We start from the raw sequence: 25,839 nt of genomic DNA, 5'->3' as shown, positions 1-25,839 counted from the left end.
CACTTGCAAGTGAGAAAATATGGTATTAGATTTTCTGTTTCTGCATTAATTCACTAAGGATAATAGCCTCTAGCTGCGTCCGTATTGCTGCAAAGGACATGATTTAATTCTTTTTATGGTTTTGTAGGATTCCACAGTGTATATGCATCACATTTTCTTTATCCAGTCCACCGCTGATAGACAGCTAGGTTCCATGATTTTGCTCTTGTGAATGGCACTATGATAAACATATGAGTGAAGTTGTGTTTTTGGTAGAATGACTTCTTTTTATTTGGGTGGATGCTCATTAGTGGGATTTTTGGGTCAAATGGTAGTTCTATGTTTAGTTCTTTGGGAAATCTCCATAATGCTTTCCATAGGCTGAACTAAATTCGTATTAATATTTGAATAATGTGGGATAATTGAAGGGAAAGCAAACAAATGAAAAATAAAGCACTATCTGTATATCACAGGCTTCTAGCTCAGTCTAGTCCTCCATCCAGTATCTGTCATTATCTTCAAATACCACTTTGGCCAGTCATCATCCATGAAACTAGGCTAGTCTGCTCTGAAGAGAAAAATCCTAGCAGACAGGAGGGGGAAAGTGTTTTACACACAAAATTCTAGCAGACAGGCGGGGAAAGGGTTTTACACACAAAGTGTCCATTTGAGGGAAATGGAAAGGTTATAGTGAAGCCTGCAGATAGAGAGTAAATGCAAATAGAGAGATAGAGGGGTAGTCCATCAGCTGGGTAAGTGGAAATCAATCACAAACTGTAGGTGTGTTCAAGGAGAGAACTTATGTCAATTTGCGGGCAAGGTAGATTTCCAAATCTTGGGCAACTTTACCATTATGCAAGTTATGAATCATGAAACAAGCACAAGAAATATTAGAACAATTATTTTCAAAAAGTGTATTTACTGATAGATTTTTCAGATAACTTGAAAAAAGTCATAGTGCTGAAATAATGTAACTTACTTTATGATACAGAATATCTTACTAAAAGGAGCGGAGCAAGGAGGAAGGAAAGAAGGAAGAAAGAAAGAAAAGGGTCACCTAATTTGCAGTTTCAAAGCCCCAGATATATGAAGGCCCTTTTATAATTATAAATACATGGGATACCAATATATTGGAGGAGATAATTGAACAAATGACTTGCGACCACATCTATAATTGAATTCTAAATAGATATAGTTACCACTGAAATAAAAACTAAAATGAATAATTGGCAAAATGGTATTAGACATAATTGACTAATAAAGTGTTTACTAGTTCAATAAGTTTAAATCCAATGCATTGTAAGCCAGTGGATTTCACAGCTGTCTAAATTTTTTTTAATTGGCTGTGGGCAGAAAGTAATTGCTATTATGTTAATTGCACATTTCTTTGTGAAGTATGCTTGCACAAGACAAAATTTACGACTGAAACAATTCATACCTTTACAATATAAAAAATATATACCTGAGGGTATGTTATTTACTTAATATTTTATTTTCTTCTCAAAATCAAAATGCTCTAATTATTTTGATGACTTTCCATCCTAGTTTGCCTGGAGAGTCTTGCTTCAGTTTGTTGTTCTGATATAATTTTCAGAGCATCCTTCTACTTACAAAAGTTTCTAAGGTGCTTTTTTAAAAAAATCTTTATCTCCTATATCCCATTACTGAAATTATCTAAAAAAAACAAAACAAAACAAACAACTATACTCTCACCTATTTACTAATCCTACAAATTATTTCACTTTGCTCTAAAATTTGCCTCCCACACACTTTAGGAACTCATCATGTATACTATCTTGTGTTAAAATCGTTTGCATGGTTTGCCTCCACCATTACACTTCTGGTTCCTGAATGTGTAAGAATGATCTGAATCTCCACACTATCATGTCAACACAATAAATGTTGACAATACTTTAAGAATTGATATAAGGTCCTCAGTGTTGGAACAGATCAACTTATCTGCACTCTTTCATTTAGGAAGTTGAGGATCAGAGAGTTTAATGAAATCGGTAATCTCAGAGAATTGTTGTAAAGATTAAATGATATGATGAATAAAAAGTGTATACAGTGCCTGGAATCTGCATTGCCTGGCCACCTACAATGTTTACTAGGTACTGTCACAGAAGTTTGAAGAATACATTTTCTGACCCATGAGCCTACATACAATGTGCATCTCAACAATGAATATTTATTTAGCTTTTAGTAGTAGTTCTTTTTAATTTTTGATCATCACATCACATTTTAAAACTGTCAAATATATTATGCAATTTGATACTTTCAATAAAGCTTTGAAATATGTAGAAGAGATACTCTTTTTCTCACTTTACAGATGAGATAGGTGGAAGTTCAAAGGATAACACGGATGTATCGTAAGTCATGTGGTTAAGCAAATGGAACTTAGGATCCAGATCTCCTCCTCTCAAGTTCCTGTTTTTCTTTTCCTTTCTTTTTTTATACATGCTTTAAATCTAGTATCATTTCTTTAGACATTTTGTGAAATAATGTTAAAATTGGGTATTACCCAGTCTTAAGAAAACAACTTCAGTGCATTTATTTTGCTTGAAATAACATCACTGTAAATATAACTTCAGTCATATAATAGGACTCAGTTAATATTCTATGGCAATTTTAAGAGGAGAAAAGCTAGAGAATTAATGCTTTCTAAAATCATGGTCACTACCACATCATGATCACAAGTCCTGAGGGAATTGCACAAGTATTTATTTTTTTCTCTTTATTGTATTCTGAGTACATAATTTCAACTTGGTTAATTTAAAAGAGTTTCCTAAGAGAAACTGACAATTCCTGCCTATTTGGCATATGTGCTGAAGGTTTGTTTTACCTTCTCACATAACTGGTGGCCTGAGACCTCATGTGGTGTCATTACAAGGATTGAATCCTCAGGAAAGAATGTGGCTGTATGTCAAGAGGACTGATAATGCCGAGGCTGAGTCCTATGGAGATAACATGGATGTTTTGTAGAAAATAAAGTTCTGAGGAAAAAAGTCACTACTAGTGACTAACAATCATACCTGCAGGTTTACATATTTGAATCTTCTTCCGCACATGTCAGAGAAGCTAGTCTTTGATGGATGGGAAAACATATTTTATGTGAGGGCTTCAATCAGATTCTAAGTTTGCACCATGAAATAATTTCAGGATTTAGTGGAACCTGGCAGATATTTTCAAAATCACAGCTAGAAGCAGAGTCTTTATGGATTAAAAAAATGCAAAGCACATACTGTATGACTTTTCGAGTGTACAATTTCTGGTAGTAAACACTTGAAAACAAGTGCGTGCCTAAAGATAGGTGAATACATTCTAATTTGCTCTTTTCCCTAGTGTGAGAAAATCTAAATTCATTGGTGTAAAATACATTGAATACTTCTAAGGACAACTTTTCAAATCTGAAATGCTGATTTAAAGTACTAAAGCTGATAATAGAAAATAAAGTAGTTAGCATTGTTAAAAAGTGCAAGAAATTCTACTTATTAAGGTGCGTTGGCTCACACCTGTAATCCCAGCACTTTGGGAGTCCGAGGCGGGTGGATCACGCGTAGGTCAGGAAATCAAGACCATCCTGGCCAATATGGTGAAACCCTGTCTCTACTAAAAATACAAAAATTACCCAGGCATGGCAGCACGCACCTGTAGTCCCAGCTACTCTGGAGGCTGAAGCAGAAGAATCGCTTGAACCCGGGAGGCGGAGGCCGCAGTGAGCAGAGATTGTGCCACTGCATTCCAGCCTGGGTGACAGTGAGACTTAGTCTCAAAAAAAAAAAAAAATTCACTAGCTTCAAAAATCTTAATAAATGTCAATTTCTAATCACTAAGCATTCTATATGTTAACCTTACCATAAACATCTATTTGTAATGACAAAGGATCGTTCAGCAATATGTATCTGTGTTTGAATATATTTTGTATATTAAGGCATATAGGCTTTTTTGGCTCTAAATTTATTAATACAAACCTAACAGTATATGCGGTTTAAAAGAATATTTTCTTATAAAAATTAGTGCACTTCTAATGCTAAATGATGAGTTAATGGGTGCAGCACACCAACATGGCACATGGATACATATATAACAAACCTGCACATTGTGCACATGTACCCTAAAACTTAAAGTATAATAAAAAAAATTAGTTCACTTCTCATAGAAGCAAACAGTAAAATGTTGTTTATCAGCTACTGGGAGGTGGAGGAGATTAGGGGAGATGTTGGTCACAGGATACAGTTAGATGGAAGGAAAAAGTTCAACAGATCAAATATACATGATCATGACTATCATTAATAACAAGATATTGTGCACTTAAAATTTTTTTAGAGAGATTTAAAGTGCTTTCTTCATGAAAAAGATAACTATGGGAAGTAATGCATATGTTAATTAGCTTGATTTACCCATTTCAAAATGTATGCATTTATCAAAACATTATCTTATACAACATATACACAATTTTTATGTGTTAATTTTTAAAATTAGTTCATTATTTCCTGCAACCCTTACATATATGAAACACAAAATTTCAACCAAAACTGCTAGGTGAAAAAGAAATAATGACTGTTAATAATAAAATAGTATTGTTATCTTTTTAGTGTCCTACAAATTGGGGGCATAGAAAAGGGAAGAATTTTTTTTTAATGAGCCACCGAATTAAATAATTCATTCATTATTTTAATGTTTTGTCTATTAACCTACTTATACCCTTAGGTGTACATGCCATCAACAAAACTATATTCATACTGAATTATAACATGAACATTACTAAACTCTTAACCTCTGCCATCATCTTGGAAATAAATGTGGAAAATCACTTTTTTCATTTAGACTGAAAAATCTATTTTAAGAAATATTTGTAAACATTAAAAATAGAATACAAGATTAAGGACCACTTTGAATAACAGCCTGAAAATGTTAGTATGTAAAAACATATGAGAAGATTGATATGGGTAAAATTAAAGTGAGGAGGTAGCCTAAAAGCAGCAATAGCAAGGCAAAGTTGCTAAGGATTGTGAAAACTACTGCAACAACAAGAAAAGTGAAATTAAGGAATTTTGACTTTACCCTTGAAGATATTTAAGGGTTTTTTTTTTTTTTTTATTATACTTTAGGTTTTAGGGTACATGTGCACAATGTGCAGGTTTGTTACATATGTATCCATGTGCCATGTTGATTTCCTGCACCCATTAGCTCGTCATTTAGCATTAGGTATATCTCCTAATGCTGTCCCCGCCCCCCCCCACCCCCCACCCCACAACAGTACCCGGAATGTGATGTTCCCCTTCCTGTGTCCATGAGTTCTCATTGTTCAATTCCCACCTATGAGTGAGAACATGCGGTGTTTGGTTTTTTGTCCTTGCGATAGTTTACTGAGAATGATGTTTTCCAGTTTCATCCATGTCCCTACAAAGGACACGAACTCATCATTTTTTATGGCTGCATAGTATTCCATGGTGTATATGTGCCACATTTTCTTAATCCAGTCTATTGTTGTTGGACATTTGGGTTGGTTCCAAGTCTTTGCTATTGTGAATAGTGCCGCAATAAACATACGTGTGCATGTGTCTTTATAGCAGCATGATTTATAGTCCTTTGGGGTTTTTTGTTTGTTTGTTTGTTTGTTTCTAATCCTGGGAGTAACATTGATTGTTATCCAGTAGATGTATTAACATAGGGACAGCTTGGTAGCATGAAGTTCATTTAGGAAGCCACTGTTTCATTACTGATAGGAGATTATGAGTACTACACAAAGGGAGTAATAAAGTACATCAGATTTGAGATATATTTCTGATGTAGGACAGAGAAGATCTGGATAATGGTTAGTAAGCAGATGAGGCAGAGTGAGGAGTGAGGAGGACTCAGTGGGCTTCACATTCACTATTGGAAAGAATGATGCCATCAGGTAAGAGACAGATGACAACGGTGGAAATAGAAGAAAATAAGATGGTACTGATGCTTAATATGTAACAACTTAAATCAGATAAATTGCATGATTTCAGATGCTATCCTGCATGTATTCAAAATTCAAATATGGAGCTCTAGAAAAATCAAGGCATGCAATAAAAATCCAAGGACCATTCTAACAAACGTTACTAGGAATAAATAAATTTAAATTTGGCCTTCTCTACTGAAATATAAATTTATGAAACGTATAGAATCCTCTTCATTGTGATATTCTGCTGTATTTTATAGAATCTTAGATACATATATAGATTCTTTGAAAAGAAATAGGCAGGAAAGAGTTCTACTAGGCACATTAGTGTAAGCATGTGGTCGGATAGATAGTAAGCAAGATAGATAGTAAGCAAACCTTTCTTTAATTTTTATTTATTTATTTTGAGATGGAGTCTCACTCTGTCGCCCAGGCTGGAGTGCAGTGGCACGTTCTGGGGTCACTGCAACTTCTGCTGCCTGGGTTCAAGCGATTCTCCTGCCTCAGCCTCTCCAGTAGCTGGGATTACAGGCCTGCCATCGTGCCCAGCTATTTTCTGTATTTTTAGCAGAAACAGGGTTTCACCATGTTGGCCAGGCTGGGCAAATCTTTCTTTTTTATTTTTATTTTTTGAGGGTGCAGGGAAGTTTATGGAGTATGTATTCTAAATGAAATCAAGAATTTCTGTTTTAATATTAATAGAAAAAGGATTTCTTCTATTTAGTCTATCAAGCATCATTTCATATATTTTTTCAAAAAAAATAAATTCAGACATATAATTTATTTATACACATAATTTATAAGTCAATTATTTCAATTGGAAGAATTACAATATGTATTTTTCATACAACATGAATTTTGATGTAAATGAACTGTTTGGATAATTCCTTGATACAATTCTCTTCAAATTATCTGTTTCCAATATTCTATATGATTTAATCTGTGCCATGTAAGAAGACAACTGATCAATAGTCTTTTTCAGAGTTATTTAATTCAAGCTGCTTTGTAGGTCAGTATTTCTAAAAAACAATTCAAGGCTTTTTCAAGATTCAGAATATTCCTCATTTCATAGAAGAAAGCTAAAATGCCAGACAAGCAGAGGCAGATAATGCACTGGGTCATGCCTCCAGTATATTCATATTTAAAATCTGAGGTAAATCTGATGGAACTCATGCTGTATTTCGAAGAATACCCAAAGTTAAATACACTTGAATCTGGGACTGGAACAACAAAGCCAAACATATGCCATATAGTGAGATGCCATATAGTGAGATTAGCTCCATTTTTTTTTTTTTTTTTTTTGTCATTGTGGTCATAATACAGAAACCATGAGAATGGAGTATTTTACCACTCAGATGATCAGAATTTAGCTTTTTTTGTAAGCCTACAACAAGCCCTAAGACATTTATGTTGAAAGATGAATCTTTCAACAACATCTTGAATAAAGCTGAAAGAAAACACTTGCTCAAAAAGGCTGACTACATAAGATAGTTGAAGCTACTATTCTGTAAGTTTACCTGTTGAGTCAAGAAAATGACTAGTGTTACAAACATGAGTAACATGAACAATTACGTGATTTAACTTTGAACATAAACCTAGTTTAAGTTACCATATTTAATTTCTTCTATTTTATTTTTCCTGATGATGTGCGTGTGTAAGCAGAAAATTGATGATGAATCAGTTTCTGAGCAAGTAAGTATTACTTCTGGCCCCTGTTTTTTTCCAAAAAGGATCTTTGTGGCAAGTCAAAGTAAGTCTGCTTTTAAATATAATGCTTTATATATTCAGATGAATTCGTAGTTGCATCTTTTTCAATGCTTAAAAATTTATGTAAGTATATGTCTGCATGTGTATATGCAAGTATAATATCCATACCTATACCCACACATTGTATTCAAATTATACTTGAAAATGCATATACAATCTTTCAAATACAGTTTAAAATGTATAAAAAACCTATATACCTACACATATGTTTTTATTCTTTCAGGTACAATTTGAGTAGGAGGCAGAATTTCAAATATAAAAGCAGGATACAGAGTGTTACATAAGCAAAGTACTAAGATATAGAACTCAAACAAATGTATAAACATTTTACAAAATAATTGATAAATCTGCAGCATGTCAGGTGTTTCATATGGAGAAACATTTTAAACTCCCAGTTTAATAAGCATTACACTTGAAGTCTCAGAAAAAAATCAACTGAGCTAGCAAAAGCCAAAGGATTTTTATGCATATGGAAATATTATAAGCAAGGAGGAAACAAAATAATCTTTGTTTTTTTGTTAGGACTGGCATTATAATAAATGCTATATCTGTTTCATATTCCTTAAGGGTAACATGTATTAAAAATATATACTCTAATTACTAATCACACATACTTAGTTCTAGACTATATGCATAAACATCATTAATTCTGAAATGTAACATAAATTCAGTTAGCCAATGTAAAAATATGGAAAAATAAACCTATTGAAAATGAACACTAACATATCTTCCCACATACAGAAATTATTATTAACCCATTATTTTATTAAAATTTAAAATTATAGAACATGTCCTTCCTTAAAAATTTAAATAACACTCAAATTGCCCTGTACTTACTTTTTTAATAAAACAGACGGAACTATAGAAATAAATAAGGATAGCAGAGATAAGAGAGAAATGGAAAGAAGGAAAGAGAAGCAAAATAATTATTTTTAACAATGTCGCTAAAGGGTCACCTGTCTCACAGGGGTTATGTGGAAAGTTTTTTATCTATGATCCTGCTTCTTGATGAGACTCTTCCTGGTACTTAGTCAAGCCAGAGTCCAAGTGATATTCAAAAATCCTTTAAAATTCACTAAGCCAGAACTTCAAACTCATGGAAAGAAAGGATAAATTCAAAGTAGAAGAGATTTATCTTTGTAAAGTATGAAATAAAGCCACCAGTGCCTGTGTCTCTCTGAATCTAACTCAATGTGACAAAGAAAATTAGAAACAGAAAATAAAACTTCATCCTCAATAAAACAGTTATCAATAATCCCAAGCCAAAGCACAAAAGAAAATGAGATGACAAATACGGTGAAAGGACCAAGATAAGAGCAGGTATGAAGAGCAGGTAGGTGCCTGCTGCTGGAGTAATCCAGCAGAAATGGCACAAAAATAGTTCTCGGAGTAGGAAACTGATTAAAAATTTTAAAAACAAGAACAAAAATTAAAAAAAAAAGCTTGCTTGAAATATAAGGCTGGGCCAATTTTCCATCAAAGAGTGTTTGGGGCAGAAGAAAAGACACTGGCAGAATTTGGAATTTCAGAGACATGCAACATTGAGGGCTCACGAAGGAAAATCAGCAGTCCTGTTGCTACCATTATTCACTGGGGTGACGAAAAATATATCCATTCTCCCTCTCTCCCACCTCTCTCACACACATACACATGCATATGCACATATGTGTTCACACACAAGCAACTGAAAAACCAATATCATACATTGTTTTCCTCGGAGCCAGGGAAGCGTCTGCTTGTTTCTCATTGACAAGGACGTTGTGTTAACTCACACGTGTTCCCACAAATACTAAGGTTTTGAAGAACTAAATTGAAAGATAAGAAAAACTTAAAAAGGAATTAGTACAAAATAGACTGTTGTGTTTGTGTGCAAATGTAAATGTAAAAATAAATGAATATGAAAAGAGCCAGACGTCTTATATAAGTATTATTTTACCAAACATATTAAAATTACAGCTAGATAATTTTAAGACAAGTAAAAAGCTAGTATAAATATTACTATACAACAAAATATTTAAGGAGATATAAAAGACTCAGGATATGTATTAGTTAATAAAATGAGAGGAATCCCAATGGCAGAATTCCAGAAAAAAATAGAGGATAAATTAAATGCCAGTATTCACTGGCCCTTTTGTTTCCTCTCCATGATAGCAGTGGAAATGCACTGCTTTTAGTCTGCCATCTTGACCCAACACCTCTGTAAATGTATTTTCTAACTCATTCCCTAGCTTCTAGGGTGTCCTGGCATCTTAGCTATGGATATCCCAGTACTTGCAAGTCACAAGGCAACAGAGACTATAACAGTCATCTGGGTCTCCTGGAACGGAGGACACAGAGCAGTGGAGATGGACCCCAAGCTCTGGGTGGAATAAGAGACCTGCTTTGAATTCTTTATCCAGCATCCTAACATTTCATTTTGTTTAGGATTCAAGATCCAGTATTACTATGCTGATTTTTTTCTCATCTGGAGAAATACTTCTTATTCTTGAATTTACTTTTTTTGGGGTGGGACTTCACTTTTCTTGAGGATGTGCCTATAATGTATGTTAAGTAAGATCATTTGCCTTTGCTTCTGGGTATGTTTGGTGGCTGTATTAGTCTGTTTTCATGCTGCTGATAAAGACATACTAGACACTGGGAAAATAAAAGAGGTTTAATTGGACTCACAGTTCCACATGGCTGAGGAGGCCTCAGAATCATGATGGGAGGCGAAAGGTACGTCTTACATGGTGGTGGCAAGAGAAGAATTAGGAAGAAGCAAAAGGAAAAACCCCTGATAAACCCATCAGATCCCATGAGACTTAATCACTATCACGAGAATAGCACAGGAAAGACCTGCCTCCATGATTCAATTACTTCCCCCTGGGTCCCTTCCATAACATGTGGGAATTCTGGGATATACAATTCAAGTTGAGATTTGGATGGGGACACAGTCAAACCATATCATTTCGCCCATGGCCCTTCCAAATCTCATGTCCTCACATTTCAAAACCAATCATGTGTTCCTAACAGTCCCTCAAAGTCTTAACTCATTTCAGCATTAACTCAAAAGTCCAAATTCTCATCTGAGACAAGGCAAGTCCCTTCCACCTAATGTGTCTGTAAAATCAAAAGAAAGCTAGTTACTTCCTAGATTCAGTGGGGGTATAGGTATTGGGTAAGTACAGCTGTTCCAAATAGGAGAAATTGGCCAAAACAGAGGGGTTACAGTGCCCACGCAAGTTCAAAATCCAGTGAGGCAATCAAATTTTAAAGCTTCAAAATGATCTCCTTTGACTCCATGTCTCACATCCACGTCACACTGGTGCAAGAGGTAAGTTCTCATGGTGTTGGGCAGCTCTGCCCCTGTGGCTTTGCAAGGTACAGCCCCCCTCCTGGCTGCTTTCACAGGCTGGCATTGAGTGTCTGTGGCTTTTCCAGGTGCACGGTGCAAGCTGTCAGTGGCTCTACCATTCTGGGGTCTGGAGGAAAGCGGCCCTCTTCTCACAGCTCCCCTAGGTGGTGCCCCATTAGGGACTCTGTGTGGGGGCTCTGACCCCACATTTCCCTTCCACACTGCCCTAGCAGAGGTTCTCCCTGAGGACCCCGCCCCTTCAGCAAATTTTGCCTGGGCATCCAGGCGTTTCCATACATCTTCTGAAATCTAGGCAGAGGTTCCCAAACCTGAGTTCTTGACTTCTATGCCCCTAGAGGCTCACCGCCATGTGGAAGCTGCCAAGGCTTAGGGCTTCCACTCTCTGAAGCCACAGCCCGAGCTGTACTTTGGTCACTTTCAGCTATGGATGGAGTGTCTGGGACACAGGGCACCAAGTCCCTAGGCTTCACACAGTATGGTGACCCTGGGCCCAGCCCACAAAACCATTTTTTGCTCCTGGGACTCCAGGGCTGTGATGGGAGGGGATGCTGTGAAGGTCTCTGGCATGGCCTGCAGACATTTTCCCCATGGTCTTCAGCATTAACATTAGGCTCCTTGCTACTTATGCAAATTTCTGCTGCCAGTTTGAATTTTTTCCCCAGAAAAAGGGTTTTTTCTTCTCTATTGCATAGTCAGGCTGCAAATTTTCCAAACTATTATGCTCTGCTTCCCTTATAAAACTGAATGCCTTTAACAGTACCCAAGTCACCTCTTGAATGCCTTGCTGCTTAGAAATTTCTTCTGTCAGATACCCTAAATCATCATTCTCAAATTCAAAGTTCCACAAATCTCTAGGGCAGGGGCAAAATGCCACCAGTCTCTTTGCTAAAACATAACAAGAGTCACCGTTTCTCCAGTTCCCAACAAGTTCTTTATCTCCATCTGAGACCACTGCAGCCTGGACCTTATTGTCCATATTGCTATCAGCATTTGGGGCAAAGCTATTCAACAAGACTCTAGGAAGTTCAAAAAGTTTCCACATTTTCCTGTCTTCTGAGACCTCCAAACTGTTCCAACCTCTGACTATTACCCAGTTCCAAAGTCACTTCCACATTTTTGAGTATCTTTTCAGCAGCACCCCATTCTACTGGTACCATTTACTGTATTAGTTCATTTTCATGCTGCTGATAAAGACATACCCGAGACTGGGAAGAAAAAGAGGTTTAATTGGATTTATAGTTCTACATGGCTGGGGAGGCCTAAGAATCATGGTGGGAGGTGAAAGGCACTTCTTACATGGTGATGGCAAGAGAATAATGAGGAAGAAGAAAAAGCGAAAACCCCTGGTAAACCCATCAGATCTCATGAGACTTAATCACTATCACAAGAATAGTTCAGGAAAGACCAGACCTCATGATTCAATTACCTCCCGCTGGGTCCCTCCCACAATACATGGGAATTCTGGGAGATACAATTCAAGTTGAGATTTGGATGGGGCACAACCAAACTGTATCAGTGGAATAGACTCTGTATGATTTCTTTGGTTATACATAGTCTTCATGTGGTGGCTTTCTCAAATGCTCATTGTGGTAGTGATGTGCCTGGTGTGCAAGGTCTCCTAATGAGCAAGGGTGGTGTGAATAATAGTGGTAGCAGAGGTCATATGAAGCTTGTATCCTTCCCAAATGCTGTGTACTTGTGTCAGCAGATATTGAAATGCGCTATGAAGTAGATCTTAAGGCAAGAAAGTGGTGCTTACAGGTGAGAGCCAGATGGCATGGTCACTAGCTCTCACCTGTAAGATGGTCTCACCTGGTCTAGATGATCTCTCATCTACACCCAAAGGTGTCATCTAAATGAAGTTCTCAGGTTCCCAGGTGGTGGGTTGGGTTGTAGAACATTCAGTGGTCCTAGTCCCACACTTTGCCTCTGAGGGCAGAGGCAGCATAGCTGGGAACTGGGCCAAGCGAGCCTGCATGTACGCCCCTAATGGTGGGTGCAAGCACCAGCCCCAGTAGGGTTTGGAGTCAGTTCTCAGGTCCCTGGAATAACTTCCCAATGAGGAGCAGAATAATCATTGTTGGGCCTAAGACCCAGGATGGGGAATGAGAGACAGCTCAGGCTCTACAGGCTAGCAAGTGGTAGTGGGACCTGCTGTGCTCTCATACTCCCAACCTAGCAGGGCTCCCTCCTATATTCTGACTCTGGCAGAAAGTTAGAACAGTTAGCCAAAGCACCCCCAGTTTGCCTTCAGACAGACCTATCCCAGGCCACAGAACTTTCTGCTGGGGTCAAAACCACACCCATTCAGGTCCTGTGAAGAGGGAACACCCAAGTACTGTGCCTGTGGCTAGAGCACATACCACATTTGCCTCTCAATTCTGGCCCCAGGGGCTTCTCCCCTCCTCAAGATCATCAATCTCTGACCTGAGACCCTCCAGACCAGTAACTTCCACTTGTGCTGGCTGGCAGGTTTCCACATAGCTCCCTATGAGCTAGGATACAGAATGGCCTCATTCTATTGATGCCCAGTTCTAGGAGTGCCTGCAGGATAATTTCTAGGGCTGTTCCTGCTCATAGACTTCTGATTGCTCCCCAGGTTAGATCCAGAGCTTGGTTGGGACAAGGATCTCCGTTATAGCCTGGATTGCCCAGCTTCCCAGTGGGAATGTGCATCATGGAGGTAATCACTCTCCATCTCATGCACTGGGGATTCACTCACCATTTTCTGCTAGAGCCTGCCACATGAGGTGTCACCTGCATTTTTTTTCTAAGTGCCCAAAGTTTTCTTTAACTCTTATGTTGATCTCCCATGTTCCTTTTTGCACAGAAGTTCACAGTATGAATCTTTACACACAATTTTGCTATTTCTAAGTAGGTGAGGTATACTAACAAAGCCTCCAATTAGTCATCTGGTGAAAGAAAAGTGTTTAAAAACTTGGAAAAAGAGATAGACCCTAAAACGTAGGTATTTGTACAGAATTCCTATACCAAGATATATGTTAATTGTGATTTACTGTGAAAAGCAAGAGCTAATATAATGACTATATAGACGATATACATCATAATTTTTTTTACAAAAGAAAGCAGAGTTATATTTTCTCATTCTGAAATCAAAGAAGAATTTTACAGCTGAATCTTTTAGTGTAGGACATTGGGAAACATATTGGACCATGTCTTGATGTATGGCTTTGCAATAGGTATAAAAATGTTCAAATGTGCGTCTTTTAAACTGATTCTGCGTGAAAATTGAAGGCGAAATGTAACATGGTAACTTTGTGTGAAAAAAAGGATTATTAGCTTGAATAATGTGCTCTAGACACAGATCTAGGAGAAACACATAAAATGGAGTTCTTATTTTTACGTGAGCTCTTTTTGTTTGTCAGCTGGCTTATCATTTTGAAAGCTGATAGTTACTCAGGGCATGCATTGGAAATACCCACCGATTATTTAGCAAAACAACATTGATCTGGGAAGAAAGCCCTCTACAAGAAAAGAAATATCCCTAAATCAAACTAGCAATACAAAAACTTACCTAGAAATACAATGATCAATTCCATAGATTGAAACAATTTAGAATAATAAATACAGAAATAAAACTTTTCACCATTAAATTTATGTCAAAACTCCCCAGCATAAGAAAAACCACAACATTGAACAACACTTTCATCACTGATTTGGCAAGGATTTACAGGTGACAATAAAAAATAATGTAAAATCTTAAGGGTTCTGGTGTAAGAAGTCCTAAATTCTATCTCTTCTGCAAATAACATGTCATTGGAAAAGCCAACTAATCTATATATTTTTTATATCCTCATATAAGAAACATCAATAATATCAGTATATCATCTGGCCAGTTATAATAAAAGTCAAATTAAAAGTTTCTATGAAACCGCTTTATTAAGATAAACTAATAAATAGATAATTTAATTTACATTTAAATATTTCTCGTGCTGAAAAAAAGCATTGATGTTTTGAGAATAGTTTATCAGAAATTATTACAAAAGGAAAATTTTCAAAAGCCCAACAAATATCAGGGTGTAAGAGGGTGGAAATGAACTGTGAATAGGGCACAAGAACTCTTTCTAGGGTGATAGATAAGTTCTATATTTTGGGTTTGGTGGTAGTTACACAAGTAAGTGCAATTGCCAAAACTCCTTAAATTGTATATGTAAAATCTTTGCATTTTATTACGTGTAATCACAATAAAAAATGTCCAAAAGCTATTGAATACCTTATGTAAAGTCTATTTCTCTAAAAACATTGCCTCCCCCTTCCCCATAAAAAGAAAGAATAAGGAAAAAAGTCTACTTCAAAACATAAGAAAAATGCAGGACCTTAATTAAATAATGCTTTTTTAAGAACTTAATATCAAATTTTGATTACCTTTCAAATAAAGAAAATACAGCTTTTGCAGTAAATAATATTCTCATGTACATTTTTCCTTTGTTTCCAAATATGATTACCTTTCTTCCACAGTTCAATAAAAATAATTTTACTCACAAATACCATAATCCTAAATTTCACATTTTGTGTTTGTTATAGTCATGGCCATTGCCCTCCTATGCAACATTGAATCTGAAACGAACAATAACTAATGGCTTTCAATTCATTTCTAACGAGCCATTTCTGAATATGTCTGCATCATTCTGGTTTTGTTTCATGGTATTACGTTTTTACATTTTTCTTAAATTTTGCAGTTTCTAGTACTTGGCATTAAAACAGTTCATCATCTTTAAAAACAAATGTTAAAAAAGAAGAAAACAAGCAAAATCTATTCTTAGACTTAGTACTTTTTAAAAGTCCATTTTTATTTTTTAAAATTTTAGTTTATTTTTAATTGACGAATCATAAGGCAATACTTTTAATCTGAACTTGGTATTATGGTTCTACATGAAATAATGAGATAATCAAATACTAAATGATTTTTTTCTAACTACACTTCTAAACAATTAAAATTATCTTTGAATATGTTTCTATACAGTTCTGTGAATGAAATTTAAAGATTTCATGTATGGCTATGCTAAATTATAAACTTCTGGGCTTCAATAACCATTAGATATGTTTTCATAACTGCACTCAGAAGGTAACAGAAGGTGTTAGAGGTTGAATTGTATCTCCCCAAAAGACCTTGAAGTCCTAATCATCAGGATCTCAAAATGTGGCCTCTTTTGAAAATAGAGTCCTTACAGTGATATTCAAATGAAAGTGAATTCATTAGGGTGGAAACTTATTCAATAGGACCACTGTCTTTTAAAAAAGGGGGAAATTTTGACACAAAGATAGGCACTCACACAGGAAGAAAACTACAAAAATTGAAGGCTGAGATGAGGGTGATTCTTCAGAAGCCAAGAAATGCCAAAGATTGTCCCGGCAAAGTAATACAGAAGGTATACAGGGAGCTTTTTACAATTACTATGATGCCTGATAAAACTGTCTTTTCCTCCATTCTTTCAACTCAGTTTCGGTGAAATAAGAGAGTTCATTTATTCATTCAAAATAAGGTCTTTAATACCTTTTCTGTTTATCACTGCCTGTATTCAAATAATCTGCCATTTCATGTAAAACATAATAGCCTTACAACAAGATACTGTGATTTCTCCTTTTCTTCCTTTGTGCTACTGTTATCAAAAAGCAATTTTACTTAATCAGTTTTCTAAGGCCTATTTGTACAGTAATTATTTGACCAATAATTGGTCGTAGGATGTATTTATCTGTCAAAGAAAGTATACTTAACTCCTGAGTTACTCCTTTTTGATAAAATTTGAACTACATGAGGTTCCAACTTCTCCAGTGAGAAAATAATAATTATTTAGTCTTTCACAAATTTGTTAAACCTTGGGAACTGAGAGATATCATACATGTCAACATATGTTGTCACTGGCAACGTATGTATTATTATATACTATAAGTAGGATCAGATGATGATGATCTTAAACCATGGATGTGGAGTCACACCTGTCTTGTTCTGGTATTTAGATTTACTACTTTTTCACACTGTGATTTCTGCACAAGTTACGGAAAATATCTAAGTTTTTGTTCTTTCATATATAAAATAAACATAAATAAAATCTGACTAAGAGATTTGCTCAAGAACAAAATGATACAAACTGTAAGCGTCTGCTATAGATAATTGCTTTAATTACTTGTGTGAATTTACTGAATCTGTCCAAAAGATAATATTTGATAAAAACTACTCGAATATTGAATGTAGACACACTTTGATCCAGCAATTAGACTTATAGTAATTTATTCTACAAATAAACATGCATACATATATACAGAGGCATATATAATTCCCCAAATAGATTATAATTGTAAAATATTAAAAATTCCCTGTGTCTGTTATATCTGTAAACTACAGTGTAGCTATACCATAAGAGGATGAGTGATCTACCTACCCACACATATTTTGTTCAAACCTCTGGTTTTTGTGAAGGAAAAATCTTTTAACTCTTAAAGATAGATACTATATCATAGATTGCTGTTGCCTGAACTAAAATTTTGTTATGGCTTTGCTTTTATATTAACACTTAGGACTTCTATGTATAAATAAGGTAAAAAAAGCAAAACAATATCTCTGGTAACACACTAAAATTTTCATAGTTTTTATTTGATGTGTAAAAATACACATAAATCAATATAAGTTTTTAGCTTATTAAATGTCAGACTTTTTCAGTTATTATATCCATTAAAAATTTTTAAACATATTTTTATAAGAGATGAAAATTTTAATGCCCAGTGCTTCATGATTTAAGGTATCTATTTAAATATTCATAAAATACAAACTAAGGAAAAAAAATGCTTACAGTCAACTGGGAGCAAACCTTCATGTTGTCTGAAAGTCAGCTTTGTAGTGTCCATAAGAAAAGCAGGCCAAAGCATCAACACAAATGCCAACTGCACAGGCAGCAAAGAGCCAGATGCTGTTGGCAAAACATGCTCCAGAGTGTGGCATCTGAGTCCAATAACGGCCATACAGAGCCCCATCTGTAGCTAAAGCTGTTGACTCTGCTTTGGGGGAAGAAAAATCAGAAATAAAGAAGGCAGTTAAATTTTAAACTGTGCCAGGAATAGCAGAAGGCAGGTTGCAGTCAGCATTCAAATTACATCCCTAGCCCAATTTGCTTTTTAATGTCTTCAAACTGTGTAAACACTAAACTATGTTAACTCGTTGTTTAGAGAGATGAGCACATGTAGGTAGTTCAGTAACTTAGGACACACAAATCACCTAAATAGATTTGATATTCCATCAGACGTTCATTTATCTAATTTTTTTCTCAAGGAATATAAGCATATGGACCATGAAATGCAATTCTAATTTGATCTATTAAAATATGTAATTTTAAGTGTTCATTATGGTATATAATTTTCTTCAAATAGCATAAAATTTAAGACTCTTCTTTATAATTTTTATAATATTTTATTAGAATAACTCTTCACAAAGTTAAACAGGATATTCATGTATCCTTCACTGAGACTCCTTAAAGTTTTGATCAGTGGAAATTTGTGGGAAAGCTATAGAGAACCTTAAGCCTTAATCAAATAAAGTTTTTCAAAATTATAAAGGGATGATCAAAATAATCTCTTTTTAGTGTTCTTCATTTGTTGAACATATAAATATATAAAATGGAATTAGTTGATATCTATATGATTAAAAAGATTCATCATTTATAAGATGCCACACTAACCTTATCTATGCATAAATTTTTGAAAACAAGATCATCAATGTTTTAAATAATAAAAACTAATGATATTTAGAGTGAACTATATATCAAAAAGTTAACTAAATCCTTGTGGACAGAATATTATTTATCACCATAACCCTATGAGACATTACTATTGTTGATTCTACTTTCTAGCTAAGGAAACTGAAGCTTGAAATGTAATGTAAACTTACTTATCCCAATTCACACCAACCCTTAGAGACAGAATCAAACTTAATACGCAGACACTGCAGACACTGTGATTGTAGAACCCATATTCTCCCTCTCCCCAATAAGATAAATATAAAATATAACTTGATAGAATCATTTCTGTAATAGCAGAGGAAGAACTAGTCAAACAAATACTCTTCCATAAAAGAAACTTGTACATTGATAAATATAGTTGAAATAAGCTGTTTCAGAACTATGTAAATGAACTAAAGGCTTGAAATAATCTCCGTGTTTATTCAAGAAAAATGATTGAATCTCATAAGCCTAATTAGCTTTGTCGCTGTAAAAAACCATCCCTCTCTCCCCAGCTCTTCAATGGACTTGAAATCCAACATCACTGCAATTATGGTAGCTGAGAAACCAGCAACCTAAGAGTCAGTGGAGGGGACAGTACAGGTATGCACCTGACTCAAAAGACCCTTCCCAAGGAATGTTTCTATTTCATTGGTTTGACAGCACTCTGAAAAACTCCATGCTCAGGGACTGACTTTATTTGACCTGACTAAAAACTCACTCTTACAAAAACCATATATCTAGGGAATTTGTTAAAAATAATCAGTGGCAATTGCTTAATATCACAGTGTTTGAGGCAATAATTCCAGTTGAGGGCAACTCTAGGTTGATCAATATAATTAGAGATTTAATAACTTGGGAATTAGATGTACCTAGAAGTCTTTGAAAGCTAGAAAAAATCCTGGAAAACTAGAAAACATCACAGCATGCAAGTCTATACACAGGCCTAAGAAAGATATAAACAGCCCTAATCTCTGATCTCTGACTAACCTTGAAGCTCTATACAAGCAGGAAGTAAAGAATAAAGTACAGTTGTAAACTGCCTGGCTGAGCATTGAAGACATGTCTCAACATACACAGAGTCCTTCAGTAAAGGCTGGAAGATGTTTTAGTTCCAAAAATCTAAGAAAAATCTCTGTCAAATTATTCATTTTAGCTGACCACTAAGTTAATCAAGCAGAGACTTAAATGGCCACACATGGTGAAGAACAATCCCAGTGAAACACTAGACAAATAGTAGAAACAACAAAAACAAAAACACTAGCTACCAGGAAAGAGCAAGATTTGATTTCCAGATGTACCAAGTTATACTATTTAAAATGTCAAATTACCAGAAAATATTATAAGACATACAAAGAAATAAAAGTATGGGCCATGCACAGAAATAAAACCAGTAAATAGAAACTGGCTTTGAGGACACCTGAATATTGGATTTACTTGACAAATATATTAAGTCAGCTATAGTAAACTTGTTCAAAGGGAAATATAAACTATTATATAATCAATTAAGGAAAGTAGGAGATTGATGTCTTACCAAATCAGTAATAAAAATAAAGGAAGAAATTATTAAAAAATTAAAAAACAAATAGAATTTCCAGAGTTGGAAATTATAAAAACTGAAAAACAAATGTAAAAGAGAAAAACAAACAACCTCATCAAAAAGCAGGCGAAGGATGTGAACAGATACTTTTCAAAAGGAGACATTTATGTGGCCAACAAACATATGAAAAAAAGTTCATCATTACTGGTCATTAGAGAAATGCAAATCAAAACCACAATGAGATACCATTTCATACCAGTTAGAATGGCAATCATTAAAAAGTCAGTAAACAACAGATGCTGGAGAGGATGTGGAGAAACAGGAACACTTTTACACTGTTGGTGGGACTGTAAACTAGTTCAACCATTGTGGAAGTCGGCGTGGTGATTCCTCAGGGATCTAGAACTAGAAATACCATTTGACCCAGCCATCTCATTACTGGGTATATACCCAAAGGGTTATAAATCATGCTGCTATAAAGACACATGCACACGTATATTTATTGCGGCACTATTCACAATAGCAAAGACTTGGAACCAACCCAAATGTCCATCAATGAATAAGGAAAATGTGGCACATATACAGCATGAAATACTCTGCAACCATAAAAGAGGATGAGTTTATGTCCTTTGCAGGGACGTGGATGAACCTGGAAACCATCATTCTCAGCAAACCAACATAGGAACAGAAAACCAAACACTGCATGTTCTCACTCATAAGTGGGAGTTCAACAATGAGCACACAGGGAGGGGAACATCACACACCAGGGCCTGTTGGGGGGTCGGGGGGATAGTGGAGGGATAGCATTAGGAGAAATACCTAATGTAAATTACGGGTTGATGGGTGCAGTAAACCACCATGGCATGTGTATGGCACATGTAGACCTATGTAAAAAACCTGCATATTCTGTACATATATCCCAGAACTTAAAGTATATTTTTAAAAAAAAGTTATTGGAAAAAATAAAATAATTACTAATGGAGCACAACAAGAGACTTAATTTGGCAGAAGATAAAAATAGTCAACATAAAGATAAGTTTATTAAGATAATTGTTTCTGAGGATCATCAGAAAAAAATAAATAAATGAGTAGATCCTCAGAGATCTACTCACATATGAGTGTTCCAAAAGGAAAAGGGATAGATAAATGCTTTGAAAAAATAATGACCAAAACTTTCTGAATTTTATGAAAAAATGTTGATCTACACATCCATGAACCTCATCAAACTCAAAGTAGAATAAATTCAGAGATTGAAAGTTAATCCTGATAGTCAAACTGTCAAACACAAAGAGATAATAGTGATAGCATCGAGAAAAAAGTGATTTATTACATACGAGGATCCTCATAAGAATAACAATTGGCTTCTCATCAGAAGCCACCATGTAGATGAGAAAGCAGCAGAATGATATATTTGAAGTGCTAAAAGAAAGAAAAAGACTATCAACCATGAATTCTATATCCCACAATGCTACCTTCTAAATTAAAGCAGAAATTAAGACATTTTTAGATAAACAAGAACTGGGAGAATTCAAAACTAGCAGACTAACATATAAAGAATAGTAATGATAGTCCTTTAGGTTAAAATAAAAAGAAACTATAGAATCTTAATTATTCACACATAAAAATAATGAGATCCAGTAATGGTAACTATATTAGTAAATATTAAAACCAGTATAAATATGTTTTGTTCATAACTCTTTTCTTTCTATATGATTTAAAAGATGGAGCATAAAACCATAATTATAATAGTTTGTTGATGGGCTTATAATGTTTAAGATATAATTTGTATCACAATAATAAAACACAGGAGTAACAAAAAGAGGAGGAATGGTGGAGCAATATTTTTGCACATTATTAAAATTAAGTTGCTATTAATGCTATGTAATTGCTTTATCTTAAGAGGTTTCCTATAATCTATAGGTCAACAATTAAAATTTTTTAAATAATACAATAAATGTAACAAGGGTATTGAAGTGGTATATCAGAAAAAAAATATCTATTTAACACAAAGTAAGGCAATAATGGAAGAAGGCACCAGCAAAAGAGAAAAAGATATATAGAAAACACACGGCAAAATAGCAGAAGTAAACTCCACCTTATCAGTAATTACAGTAAATGCAAATTGAGTAAACATTCCAATCAAAAGACAAAAAATGGCAGAATGTGCTTCATGAAAAAACTGTTCAACTATATGCTATTGGTGTTCAAGACTGAAAACTAAATTCATAGCAAGAGGAAGGAGGACATAACAAAATTTAAAGCATAAACTAATAAAGCAGAGAATAAAAAAGCAATCGAATAAAACAATGAAATCTAAAACTGGTACTTTCCAAAATTGAAAAACCATTAACTAGACTGATCAAGAAAAAATAGAGAAGACCCAGATTATCAGAATCAGAAATGAAAGAGAAGAAAATATTACACTCTTCCAAAAATACTACACTCTTCCAAAAATAAAAAAGGATTCAAAGAGAATACTAAACAAATATATGCTAACCAATTATAGAGCCTAAATGAAATAGATAACTTTACAGAAAGGCAAAACCACTGAAAGTAACCCCAAAAATGTATAGCATATCAATAAATTTACAATAAGCATAGAGATTGATTTAGTAATAAAAATGTGTTCCACAAAATAAGTACATGAGTAGATTGCTTTACCAGTGACTTTACCAAATGTTTACAGAATAATGAACACCAATCCTTCTTCAACTGTTCCAAAAGAGAAGGGGAAAATTCTTCACATGTTCTATGTGGCTAATATTATCCAGTCCAAATCCAGTCAAAGATATGACAAAAAAAGAAAAATACAGATCAATATGCCTTATGAATACGGACCCCAAATTCCTTCATCAAGTACTAGCAAATGGAATTCAGCAACATATACAAAGAAATATACACTATGACCAATAGGGATATACATTAGTTCTGCAAGGTTGGTTTTAAAATAGAAAATCACTGAATGCAATACGAAATATTAATAGAATATAAGATGAATAACACATATAAATAGCTTCATTGATAGCATTTGAAAACATTCAATATATTTTATAAAAAAAAAAAAACAAAAAGACTCAACAAACCAGAAACAGAAGGGAATGTCCAAAATCTGGTAAAGTGTCCCATGAAAAATCTACAGTTAACATCATACTTTATGGTGAAAGACTGCTTGATTTTCTTTTAAGCTCAGGAACAAGACAAGGATATTTAGTCTGTCATTTCTATTCAACATCATACTGGAAGTTGTTGGGATAATTAAACAGAAAACAGAAAAAACATATCAACATTGGAAAGGTAGGAGCAAAACTATCTCCACTATCAGATATTAAAAATCCTAAGGAATTGTCCAAAAATTATTATAACTAATAAATAAGCTTACTAATGTTGAAAAATATATGATCAATATACAAAAATCAGTGGAGTTTCTATACACTAGCAAAGAACAATCTGAAAATGGCATTAAGACAATTCCATTTCTAATAACATAAAAAGATTCAAATTCTTAAGAACAGATTCTAAGAGGTACAAGTATATATTGAAAACGATAAAATACTTTGTTCTTTTGGCTTAGGATTGACTTGGAAATGCGGGCACTTTTTTGCTTCTATATGAACTTTAAAGTAGTTTTTTTCCAATTCTGTGAAGGAAATCATTTGTAGCTTGATGGGGATGGCATTGAATCTATAGATTACCTTGGGCAGTATGGCCATTTTCATGATATTGATTCTTCCTACCCATGAGCATGGAATGTTCTTCCATATGTTTGTATCCTCTTTTATTTCATTGAGCAGTGGTTTGTAGTTCTCCTTGAAGAGGTCCTTCATGTCCCTTGTAAGTTGGATTCCTAGGTATTTTATTCTCTTTGAAGCAATTGTGAATGGGAGTTCACTCACGATTTGGCTCTCTGTTTGTCTGTTGTTGGTGTATAAGAATGCTCGTGATTTTAGCACATTGATTTTGTATCCTGAGACTGCCAAAGTTGCCTATCAGCTTAAGGAGATTTTGGGCTGAGATGATGGGATTTTCTAGATATACAGCCATGTCATCTGCAAACAGGGACAATTTGACTTCCTCTTTTCCTAATTGAGTACCCTTTATTTCCTTCTCCTGCCTGATTGCCCTGGCCAGAACTTCCAACACAATGTTGAATAGGAGTGGTGAGAGAGGGCATCCCTGTCTTGTGCCAGTTTTCAAAGGGAATGCTTCCAGTTTTTGCCCGTTCAGTATGATATTGGCTGTGGGTTTGTCATAGATAGCTCTTATTATTTTGAGATACGTCCCAAAGATTCCTAATTTATTGAGAGTTTTTAGCATGAAGCATTGTTGAATTTTGTCAAAGGCCTTCTCTGCGTCCATTGAGATAATTATATGGTTTTAAAGCTGGAAGCATCATGCTACCTGACTTCAAACTATATTATAAGGCTACAGTAACCATAACAGCATGATACTGGTACCAAAACAGAGATATCGACCAGTGGAACAGAACAGAGCCCTCAGAAATAATGTCGCATATCTACAACCATCTGATCTTTGACAAACCTGACCAAAACAAGAAATGGAGAAAGGATTCCCTATTTAATAAGTGGTGCTGGGAAAACTGGCTAGCCATATGTAGAAAGCTGAAACTGGATCCCTTCCTTACACCTTATAAAAAATTAATTCAAGATGGATTAAAGACTTACATGTTAGACCTAAAACCATAAAAACCCTAGAAGAAAACCTAGGCAATACCATTCAGGACATAGGCATGGGCAAGGACTTCATGTCTAAAACACCAAAAGCAATGGCAACAAAAGCCAAAATTGACAAATGGAATCTAATTAAATTAAAGAGCTTCTGCACAGCAAAAGAAACTACCATCAGAGTGAACAGGCAACCTACAGAATGGGAGAAAATTTTTGCAATCTACTCATCTGACAAAGGGCTAATATCCAGAATCTACAATGAACTCAAACAAATTTACAAGAAAAAAACAAACAACCCCATCAAAAAGTGGGCGAAGGATATGAACAGACACTTCTCAAAAGAAGACATTTATGCAGCCAAAAAACACATGAAAAAATGCTCATCATCACTGGCCATCAGAGAAATGCAAATCAAAACCACAATGAGATACCATCTCACACCAGTTAGAATGATGATCATTAAAAAGTCAGGAAACAACAGGTGCTGGAGAGGATGTGGAGAAATAGGAACACTTTTATACTATTGGTGGGACTGTAAACTAGTTCAACCATTGTGGAAGTCGGTGTGGCGATTCCTCAGGGATCAAGAACTAGAAATACCATTTGACCCAGCCATCCCATTACTGGGTATATACCCAAAGGATTATAAATCATGCTGCTATAAAGACACATGCACATGTATATTTATTGCGGCACTGTTCACAATAGCAAAGACTTGGAACCAACCCAAATGTCCAGCAAGGATAGACTGGATTAAGAAAATGTGGCACATATACACCATGGAATACTCTTCAGCCATAAAGAAGGATGAGTTCATGTCCTTTGTAGGGACATGGATGAAGCTGGAAACC

General features: G+C 35.0%; 1 protein-coding gene across 2 annotated transcripts in view; it reads right to left on the bottom strand.

Moving 5' to 3' along the window:
- The window catches only part of EYS (eyes shut homolog), a 2,056,951-nt gene that overhangs the window by 1,250,695 nt on the left and 780,417 nt on the right, over window positions 1-25,839 (bottom strand). The window lies entirely within an intron of this gene.

This window comes from Hylobates moloch, unplaced genomic scaffold (genome assembly GCF_009828535.3).
Source record: "Hylobates moloch isolate HMO894 unplaced genomic scaffold, HMol_V3 SCAFFOLD_2, whole genome shotgun sequence".
In the NCBI taxonomy this organism is placed as follows: Eukaryota; Metazoa; Chordata; class Mammalia; order Primates; family Hylobatidae; genus Hylobates; species Hylobates moloch.
Note: the sequence above shows the minus strand (reverse complement) of the source record. Positions and strands in the feature narration are given on the sequence as shown.